We start from the raw sequence: 11,015 nt of genomic DNA on the forward strand, positions 1-11,015 counted from the left end.
GTCTGTCTCTAGCTCATTTGTCTCAGCTACTGTCTTCTGTTTTTGGACATGTTTTGATATCTTTTATTGTTCTTTATTTGTCATTTCCAATAGTTATGTGGTTTTTTAATGTTTAAGAGGATGTTTGTTGTTGTTTTTTATTAAGCTTACTGGGTGTCTCCTGGTGAATATGATCAAGAGATAGGCTTCCCTTTTCTCATGTAATACTTAGCAGGTGTTGTTGGCTCTTGTCTCAGTAGTGGAATATTATGGGATAAGCTTATAGCTTGGCTGTATGGCCACACTTGTTGTCTCTTCTCCCACCTCCAGGAAAGATGTGTGATCAAAGGGAACAAAAGCAGAAGTAATATAAATGCAGAGACAAAAACCACCACTTTGGAACAGAAATAAAGCTGTTGTCGACTGTCCCGTGCTACACAGTCAGTATGTGTGCAAGGTAGAAGCCTCCCGCAGTAGGTGAGGGTGTCCACTCACTCAGGCCTCTCCTCTAGTCACTACAGTAGAGGTGCACAGATAGATATTGAGAAGTTAATGGGAGAAAGATTGTCCACTATTTTTGTCTCTGAAGGTCAATTAGATATCTCTGTGTGCACAGTGAAATTCTCAAGATGGTTGAGTCCTTTTATGTTGGGGTTTTGCAGATTGTTTTATAAGAGTCCTGCACACGGAACTCAGGTAGTGTAGAGGCCACAAATGGGGCCACATACCACAAGGTCAGCAGCTCAAAACCAACAGTAGCACCACAGGAGAAAGGTGAGGTGCTCCGCTCCCGCAAAGACCCACAGCCTCAGAAACCCCACACATGGTCGCAGGAGTCGGAATTGACTCAATGGCACATAGCCACCAAGGGTTCTGCACAAGTCGATTTTAGGGTTGTGTCTCCGTGCGTGGTTGGCATCATAAGTAGATGCCAAGCTCCTTGTGTCTGTACCATGGGCAAACTGTGGGGTCAGCACTGGACTTTTTTTTTTTTAGGGGGCGGTGCACACCCACCCACCTAATGGGGTCAGGGCTGAGCAAGAAGGCACGACAGGGAGGAGGAGGGAGAAATGTGTAGAGTCTCCCTCTGTAGAGTCTCCCGCTCCTCTTTATGCAAATGTCCCTTCACCACTTTTAGTACTGGTTCCCTGAGTCTGGCTGTAGCCCCACTCTCTAAACTGCCAGAGCAGGGTGACCACAGAGATAGTCCCGTCTCCAGATTCCTAACTGACAGTATTTTACTTAATATCCTGATTTTTTCACTTGCGATTGCAGGAAAATGATGTCCTGAACCTTATGGTAGATCTGGAGCTCTGGAGTTGTTCTGTGAGCTCTTCCTCTGTGAGCTCCCAGTCACTCCACCATGGAGACTTCCCTACCTGGCTTTCTCTACTGCCTCCCAAACCAGAAGTCCTACCATCAGTTCTTGATCATATGCTACCTCATGAAATGGTTGCAAATTGACCATTTATTTCTAATACAATGCCTCTGTATATTCTTTTCATCTTTTGATGTTTTCTGCATTATTCAATATTTTGTTCATAGAATCCTTCAATATTGTAAGTCAAGGTTTGATTTTTTTCCTTCAGTTCTTTCAGTTTGAGAAATGCTGAGAATATTCTTTCAATTTTCTAACTCCAGGTCTTTGCATATTTCATAATAATATCTAACTTTGTCATATCCAGCTGCCCTTTGAAATGTTCTGTTCTGCTGTTTTACTTCCTCATTTCTTTGTTTACTTTAGCATGTCTATGCTGGAGTACAAGTATCTGAGTCTTATCTGACATCCATGTTGGTCTTTTCTATGTTTCTCACCTTTTTCACAACTTTTTGCTTTCTTCCTGTAGGATGGTTTTGATGTCATCCCACAGCTCCTTTTGTCTTCAATCATATGTTCTAATGCATCAAATCTATCCCTGCAATGATTTATAAATTTAGGTGGCATATATTCAAGATCATATTTTGGGTCTCACTGACTTGTTTTAATTTTCTTCAGCTTTAGCCTGAACTTTCATATGAGCAGTTGATAGTCTGTTCCACAATATGTCTCTGGCCTTCTTTTGGCTGATGGTATGTAGGTTTTACACCGTCTCTTCCCACAAATGTTGTTGTTGTTAGGTGCCATCACGTCAGTACCCACTCATAGAGACCTTATGCATAACAGAATGACTCACTGCCTGGTATTGAGCCAACCTCACGATTGTTGCCACACCCGAGCATTTGATGCTGCCACTTTGCTAATCCATCTCACTGAGGGTTTTCCTCTTTTTCACTGACCCTCCACCATACAAAATATGGATATCCCTCTCCAGTGACTGGTTCCTCCTGAAAATATGTCCAAAGTATGAGAGATGAAGTTGGCCATCCTGGCCTCCAAGGAGCACTCTGGCTGCACTTCTTCCAACACAGATCTGTTGGTTCCTTTGGCAGTTCATGGTACTTTCAAAATTCTCCTCCAACACCATAACTCAAATACATCAATTCTTCTATGGACTTCCTTATTCACTGTCCAGCTTTCACATGCATATAAGGTTATTGAAAATACCATGGCTTGGATCAGGTGCACCTTAGTCCTGAAGCTGACACCTTTGCTCTTCAACACTTTTAAAAGGTCTTGTGCAGCAGATTTGCCTAATGCAGCACATTGTCTGATTTCTTGACTGCTGCTTCCATGAATGTTGGTGGTTGATCCAAGAAGAATGAAGTCCTTGACAACTTCAATCTTTTCTCCATTGATAAGAATGTTGTTTATTGGTCCAGTGGTGAAGATTTTTGTTTTCTTGACATTAAGATGCAATCCATACCAAAGGCTGTGCTCTTTGATCTTTATCAGTAAGTATTTTAAATCTTCTTCACTTTCAGCAAGCAAGGTTGTATCATCTGCATATTGCAGGTTGTTAATGAGACTCCTCCAATCCTGATGCCATGTTTTTCTTCATATAGCCCAGCTTCTTTGATTATTTGCTTAGCATGCAGGTTGAATAAGTGTGGTGAAAGAATATAACCCTGTTGCACACTTTTCTTAATTTTAAACCATTCAGTGTTCCCATGTTCTGTTCAAACAACTGCCTCTTGGCCCATGTACAGATTCCTCATAAGTCCAATTAAGTGTTTCGGAATACTCATACTTCTCAATGTTGTCCATAGCTTGTCATGAGCCACACAATCAAAAGCTTTTGAATAGTTAATAAAGCACAGGTAAACATCTTTCTGGTATTCTCTGCTTTTAGCCAAGACCCATTGGACATCAGTAATGCTATCCCTCATTCAACGTCCTCTTCTGAATCCGACTTGAACCTTTGGAAGTTCTCTGTCAATGTATGCTTGCAACCATTTCTGTATTACCTTTAGTAAAACTTTACTTGCATGGGATATCAAAGATATTGTTCAATGTGTTTTGCATTCTGTTGGGTCACCTCTCTTTGGAATGGACACAAATATGGATCTCTTCCAATCAGTCTGCGAGATAGTTGTCTTCCAAATTTCTTGGCAGAGATGAGTGAGTACCTCCAGGGCTGCCTCGCTTTCTTGAAAGATTTCAATTTTTATCCTATCAACTCCTGGTGCCTTGTTCTTTGCCAATTCCTTAAACACACCTTGGACTTCTTCTTTCAGTATCATTGGCTCTTTGTCATATGCTACCTCTTGAAACGGTAGAAAATCAACCATTTCCTTTTGGTACACTGACTCTCTTTATTCTTCCCATCTTCTTTTGATGCTTTCTGCATCATTAAATAATTTCCTCAGAGAATCCTGCCATAACGAAAGTCGAGGCTTGAATTTTTTCTTCAGTTCCCCCAGCTTGAGAAATGCTGAGCGTGTTCTTCCCTTTTGGTTTTCTGACTCCAGATCTTTGCACATTTCGTTGTAACACTAAAGACCAGAAGAGTTGAGAGATCACATCAGGAACATCATACAGGAAAAAAACTAAAAGTCATTAAGACAAGAAAGAAGGAAAAGGTCAAAATGGATGTCAAAAGAGACACTGAAACTTGCTCTCCAGTGTAGAGATGCTAAAGCAAATGGAAAAATGAGGAGGTACATGAGCTGAACAGAAAATTTCAAAGGTCGCCTACAGAAGACAAGGTCAAATATTTCAATGTATAGGGTTATATTATCTGAACTTAGATAGAGTTTTACTTATTCTTTACCTATTTGAATGTTTTTATTGCCTTTTCTTATTTTATGCTCTGGTGAAGACTTCCAGTACAATATTTAGTAGGAGCAGTGTAAAGGGGCATTCTTATCTGACTTCTGTTTGCAAGAGGAATGCTTTCATTTTCTCTTCATTGAGACTAATGTTGGCTGTTGGTTTTGTATATGCCCATACTTATATTGAAGAATTTACCTTTTATTATTATTTTCTTGAGCATTTTTATCAGGGATAGATGTTGGATTTTGTCAACTATCCTTTCTGCATTGATTGATATGATAATGTGATTCTTTTCTTTTGTTTAATTTAGGTGGCTTATTACATTGATTGTTTTTCTAATGTTGAAACAGCCTTTTATACTACTTGGTCATAATGGTTTTTTGTTTTGTTTTGTTTTGACATATTGTTGGTTTTTATTGGCTAGGATTTTGTTGAGAATTTCTGTATCTATATTTATGAGGGGTATTGTATAATTTTCTGTTATTGTGGTATTTTTGCCTGGCTTTGTTATCAGGGTTATGTCCACTTTACTGAATGAATTCAGGAGTAGCCAACCTTTTCTATGTTCTGGAATATTTTGAGAAGAATTTGTGCCAACTGTTCTCTGAATGTTTAGTAGACTAGCCAGTGATGCTTCCTAGGACTTTCTATCTTGGGAATTTTTTTATGACTTGATCCATTTCTTCTTTTGTTATAACTCTTCAAATTTTCTGTTTCAGGTTGTACTCATTTGGGTAGTGTGTTTCTGGAAATTTGTCCTTTTCCTCTATGTTTTCAAATTTGTTGGAGTACAATTCTTCATAGTATTCTGTTACTATCCTTATTGTTTCAGTTGTGAAGTCTCTCATTTCATTTCTCATTCATATTATTTGCATCTCCTTTTCCTTTGTTAGATTTGTCAGTGGTTTGTTGACTATATTAACCCTTTCAAAGAACCAACTTCTACTTTTTTAAGTTTTTCTATTGTTTTCCTGTTCCATTTACTTCTGCTCTTATCTTTATCATTTCTTTTCCTCTGATGACTGTGATCTACTTTTGCTGTTCTTTTTAAATTGTTGGTGTTTTTGGGGTTAAAACATTGGTTTTGGTTCTTCCTTCATTTTTCTGAATGTGTATGCTTACTGATATAAATTGATCTCTGAGCACTGCTTTCCCTTCAGCTTATAGACTTTGGTATGTTGTGTTTTCTTCTTATTTGATTTTAGAAATTTTTATTTATTTCTTGATACTTATTTTAATCATTTATTTTTGTCTTCCCTGTCACACAAGTTCACATGTGTTTGCTCTCTAACTCGTGAATTACTCTCCCTTCCCTCCCACCTCTATTGTTGCTGCTAGTTACCGTTAAGTCAGTTCTGACTCATAGCGATTTTATACACAATAGAATGAAACACTACCTGGTCCTTCTACATTTTCACAATTGTTGTTATTAAACTTCAGTTCATTACTGCTGCCACTGTGCCAATCCATCACATTGGGGGTCTTCTTTTTCACTGATCCTCCACTTTGCCGAGCATGATATCATTCTTTAGGGACTGGTGGCTCCTCATAACAAGTCCAAAGTATAAGAGATAAAGTCTTGCCATCCTGGATTCTAAGGAACAGTCTGGTTGTACTTCTTCTAACATAGATTTGTTTGTTCTAGCAGTTCATGGTACTTTTAATATTCTTCTCCAACATATTAACTCAAATGCATCAATTCTTCTACAGTATTCCTTATTTACTGTCCAATTTTCACAGGCATATGTTATTGTTGTCAGGTGCCATCGAGTCAGTTCTGAGTCATGGCGACTGTATGCACAACAGAATGAAACACAGCCTGCTTCTGTACCATCTTCACAATCCTTGTTATAATTAAGCTCATTGTTGCTATATGTATACCAATTCATTTCATTGGGGCGCTTCCTCTTTTTTGCTGACCCTCTACTTTACTAAGCATCATGTCCTTCTCCAGTGACTAGTCCCTCCTAATAATGTATCTGAAGTATAGGAGAGGAAGCCTCACCATCCTGGCTTCTAAGGAGCATTCTGGCTGTACTTGCTACAACACTAATAAGTTTGTTCTTCTGGCTCTCCAGTGTACATTTAATATTCTTTTCCAGCACCCTAACTCAAATGCATCATTTCCTCTGTCTTCCTTGCTCAGTATCCAACTTTCACATATATATGAGGCTTTTGAAAAGATCATGGCTTAGGTCAGACACACCTTAGTCCTCAAACTGACATCTTTACTCTTGAACACTTTAAAGAGGTCTTGTGTGGCAGATTTCCCTAAAGCAATATGTTGTTTGATTTATTGGCTGCTGTTTGCGTAAGTGTTGAACTTACATATCAAGCTGTTGAAAATACCATTGTTTGGATCAGGTTTATCTTAGTCCTCAAAGTGACATCTTGGCTCTTGAACACTTTAAAGTGTTCCATTTTATACTGAAGAAGTTGGTAGAATTCTTGAATTTCATCATCACTGCCTTTAGTGGTTGGTGCCTAAATTTGAATAATAGTGGTATTAGCTGGTCTTCCTTGTTGTTGTTGTTAAGTGCCATAGAGTCAATTCTGACCCATAGTGAGCCTGTATAGGATTTCCAAGGAGCAGTTGGTGAGCTTGAACCAACGACCTTGCAGTTCAAATGACTTTGCACTCTGGTACATTAGCCTACAGCACCACACCAGGACTCCTTGTAGGCAGATGGATATTATCCGATCACAGATAGCATCATACATCAAGATATATCTTGAAATGTCCTTTTTTTTGACGAATGTGACATCACTCCTCTTTAGTTTATCATTCCTGGCATAAAGACTCACAGGTTGAAAATGGACAATGTCAGTCCATTTCAGCTCACTATTGCCTAGAATATCAATTTTTATGCATTCCTTTTCATTTTTGACAATTTCCAATTTTCCTAGATTCATACTTTGTATGTTCCATGCTCTTATTATCAATGGATGTTTACAGCTATTTCTCCTCATTTTGAGCTTTTCTCCAACAGCAAATGAAAATGCCAATAGCTTTACCTCATTCACATCAACACTGTCAACTCTATTTTGAGTAGAAAACTCTTCCCCAGCCTTATTTTGAGTGCCTCCCAACCTGGGAGGCTCAGCTTCCAACACTATATTTAACAATAGTCTGATGTTATTCATAATATTCTAATATTCAATATTCTGGAACTATCTGACAGTGTTCTAATGTTATTCATAAGGTTTTCAGTGGCTAAATATTCAGTAGTCTGCCTTTCCTTCTTACTAGTCTGTCTTAGTCTGGAAGCTCAGCTGAAGCCTGTCCACCACGGGAGACCCTGCTGGCATTTAAAATACCAGTGGCATAGCTTCCAGCATCACAACAACATGTAAGCCACTATAATACAACAGACAGACAGACGAATGTTATTCCCACCTCTGGTAACCATCAAAGAATACTTCCTTTAGCAAGAAAACCTTCACTTGACTTTTTATAATTGTTGCTATTGTTGTTAAGTGCCGTTGGGTTGATCCCGACCCATAGCAACCCTGTATAGGGTTCAGCTAGTCAGCTTGAACCACCGACCTTGAAGTTCAAACGACTTTGCAGTCTGATGCATTAGCCCACAGTGCCACACCGTGACTCTCTAATACATTCTATTTTTTAGTTGGGTGTTATTCAATTTCCATATATGTAATTTTAATCTTGTTCTTCCTATTACAGACCTCAAACTTTATAGTATTATGATCTGAGAAGATGCTTTGTACTATATTGATGTTTTGTTATTTTTTAATTTACTAAGGTTGGCTTTTTGTACATCATTGGTTCATCAACTTTAGCTTTCATCAGAATCACCTGGGATGCTTGCTAAGGCTTGGTTTCCTGGGTCCAGCTCCAGAGCTGCTGAATCAGTACATCTGTGCAATAAGATAGATTGGATGGAGAGTTTCATTTCTAATAAGTTCTAAGTTATGCTGATACTGCAAATTGGGGATTTTGACAATCACTGGTGTAGGAATAGTGTTGTTTCTAATGATGTTAATAGCCACCATCTACTCAGTTCTGCCTATGAGCATGCCATATGCACTGTGTTAGGTGGAAACCCTCTTCTTCCCCATTTTACCCAGGGTGAAACACCAATCTATTACTCATATAATCCATAAAGGCAGGACAGCACTATATTCAAGCATATATTAGCCTTCCATCACTTCAAGCACTATGTATTTTGACTGCCAATTTTATTTTTATTTATTTATTTTTACCAGTTGTTGAGTCAATTGTGTCTCGTAATAACTACATGTGTTGCACAGTAGAATGTGCTCCATAGAATTTTCAACCACTGATTTTTTGGAAGTAGATTTCCTGGTGTTTTTGCTGAGGTAACCCTGGGTCAACATAAAAATCTGGCCTTTTGATTAACAATTATGTATATTAAGCATTTGTACCACTCAAAAATTCCTGAGTGATGGAATATAGATGATTGATAAAAAATTGTGTATACTCAACATCATTGTTGTTAAGTGCCATTGAGTCTGTTCTGACTTATAGCAGACCTGTATAGGGTTTCCAAGGAGTGCCTGGTGAGTTTGAACCACCCACCTTGTGGTTCAAATCAACCTTGAGGTTGACTGCTCATCCTATGGAGCCACACCAAGACTCATTGCTGTTAGTTATTGTTAGTTAATTATTAAATACCATCTACATTCATCCTTTCATTTATTGAGGGGTACTTGAGTTGTTTTGACTATTGTGAATAATGCTGTAATGAACCTTGGTATAGATGTGCCTGTTTGAGTTGCTGTTTTCAGTTCTACTGGATATATACCTAGGAGTGATTATAGGAGGGGCAGATTTGAAGGCTCTGGAAATCTAGGGTTCTATATTGACATTTCAGTTGAGATGCCTCTTGGATGTATAGATGTCAAGTGTATAGTTGGATAGATGTGTCTGGAGTCAAGGGGTAGGGTCTGGGTTCGAGACAAAAGTGTGGAGTTATCCAAATGTAAAGGGTATTTAAGACACTGAAAGGTCACCAGGGGAATGAATGAAGCTGAGACCAAGGCCAATAGGCCTCCAACGTCCAAAGGGGCTGTTTTGGTCTTTGCCTTGAACTGCATTCTGGAAGCTCCCTTCCATTACCAGACTCCAATATCAGATCTGAGCAATAGGGAATGGTGGTAGGGAGGAAGGGGGAAATGGGAGGTAGGAAATTCCCATCTTGAAAAGAAATAAATATACTTGTAAGATTCTGACTATAAACCATACAATAAGCAGAAAAACTACAAACTACAAATCTTAAAGAAGGAAAATAGTTTTTTGAAATATTATAATATTTACAATTCCTTTAATATTCAGGCTACATCATTAATTGAGATATTAGTTATGAATTGTACTACTATAACCCAAATATCAACCCTGTATAGGGTTTCTGAGATTAAAAATCTTTATAGGAACAGAAAGCCTTATCTTTCTCCCAAGGACTGACGGGTTTGAACTCCCTAACTTTGGTTAGCAATCCAGTGTTTATACTACAGCATCTCAAGAGCTCCTCGTTTCCTATTGTAGACCTATCATTTGGTTGAAAATTGAGTCATGGAGGTGAGTTCATTTCGAAACCTGCAGGGTGACTAAGAGGCAGAGTCTCAGGGGTTCCACCCTCTCTATCTGACCAGTAAGCCTGGTCTTTCTTATGATTCTGAGTTTTGTTTGACATTTTCCTCCTGCTCCACTCAGAATCTTCTATTGTGATCCCTTTCAGAGTAGTTGGTAATGGTTTCAGGGCACCATCCAGTTCTTTGGGTTTCAGAAACTGATGTTTGTTTGGTTGGTTTGTCAACTGGACTACTTGCTTCTATGAGTTTTCAACTTTCATCACTCTTCTTTCCTCCGGACAGGTAGAGACTGAGAGCTGCACCTTAGATGGCTACTAAGTACTGCTCACTAAAGTAGGATGTGTAGAAAATTGTCTTTTGTGGACTATGCTCTGACAATTGACTTTGGTGTTCCCTGAGACTGTGGTCCTAAGTCCCCAGGACCAGTGACGCATTCCCTCAAGGTGTTTGGTTATATCTAAGTTTTCATAACTTTGTTCCCTGCATGCTCCACCACATTCATGGATCCTTTTGCAGCAAAGGTAAAAACCCATGTCAAACCTTTATATATTCATGGGTATATGTCTACTTTCCTTCCTACATGTGTTTAGCTTGAGTTTCTGCAGCTGAGTTCATGCAGCTCCTTGCAGAATATTGTTACTGTATATAGTGTACATAATAGTATTTACCTCTGTTGCCTTTAACTCTTGAACTCCTCTGTGACTTATTCTGCCTCCATCATTTTTTGCCCATCTCCTCTTTATTGTTTATCATCTTCCCCTTCACTTTAAAGAGTGAAAATGTACAGCAGGTTTGCCTAGTGCAATACATTGTTTGGCTTCTTGAAAAGAGTGAGTCAAATAAGAAACATATGTATGGTATTGAAATGAATTTTGTCTCTTCCTTTTTCACTTCTGTTTATAGTTCAGACATATTGCCAGGAGGGACCAGTCACTGAAGAAGGATATGTTTGGTAAGGTGGAGAGTCAGTGAAAAAGAGAAAGACCCCCAATGAGATGGATTGGCAAAGTGGCAGCATCAATAGGCTCAAACATGGCAACAATTATGAGGTTGGCCCAGGACCAGGCAGTGTTTCGTTCTGTTGTGCATAGGGTCTCTATGAGTCGGTACTGACTCAATGGCACCTAACAACAACAACAATTATAGCTACTCTTGTGGTAAGTCATCAAATTGATTTTGACTCATAGTGACTCTACAGGAGAATAGAATTGCTGCATAGGGTTTCCAAGGTTGTAGTCTTTATGAAAGCAGACGGTATACCTTTCTCCCTCAAAGTTGCTGATGAGTCTGAATTGTCCACCTTTTTACT

This window comes from Chrysochloris asiatica, unplaced genomic scaffold (assembly GCF_000296735.1).
Source record: "Chrysochloris asiatica unplaced genomic scaffold, ChrAsi1.0 scaffold00015, whole genome shotgun sequence".
Lineage (NCBI taxonomy): Eukaryota > Metazoa > Chordata > Mammalia > Afrosoricida > Chrysochloridae > Chrysochloris > Chrysochloris asiatica.